The sequence below is a fragment of the Nematolebias whitei genome, chromosome 5, assembly GCF_014905685.2.
Source record: "Nematolebias whitei isolate Nwh7 chromosome 5, NemWhi1, whole genome shotgun sequence".
Classification (NCBI taxonomy): Eukaryota; Metazoa; Chordata; class Actinopteri; order Cyprinodontiformes; family Rivulidae; genus Nematolebias; species Nematolebias whitei.
Window position 1 is genome coordinate 27,211,275 of NC_056502.1, and position 681 is coordinate 27,211,955.

Genomic DNA, 681 nt, shown 5'->3' on the forward strand with positions numbered 1-681 from the left:
ACGCATGCGCAGGATCATGTCGCTGAACAGAGCACGACCCGATGCTGCCTTCACAACTAACTAAAACATCGTAATTTAGACACTTTCAAATGAATCTGCAAAAAAGTAGAGATATTTTAAAGTAATTTGAGGTTGTAGTTGGTTTTATTTAACAAAAACAAACAAACAAACAAAAAAAGATTAACAATTTTTAATTATAAACAAATAAAAGATCGCTTAGACATAGCTAATATATTGTCAGTAACTGTTTTGTGATGGACTATTATGATATAATAACTCTTACGCAGTTTAAATAATCTAACGCAACATAATGCACGTCAAAGATAATAGGGTTAATTGAAATGGCTATATATTTTGCATTTGTATTCCTTCTCCTTCAAATGCATACAAACAAAACAAAACAAACAAACAAAAAAAGGCAGTTAATTGTACTTTTTAGATATTCCTACCTGATCATATATGTAAATGGTGTTAGGTAATTATACTCCAGTGGAAAAGACTTTTTAGAATACTTTTTTTTATAATCCCAACACCTCAATGTTAATGGATTTCCTGCTGGAGATAAATCAACAGGGCGGTGGCCAACTTGTACAAACTGTGATAGAGAATATTATATCAGAGCACAAATGAACAGGAAATAGGACCAGTTAATGAATCTAAACTCAGCTGCAGAGCAGACAG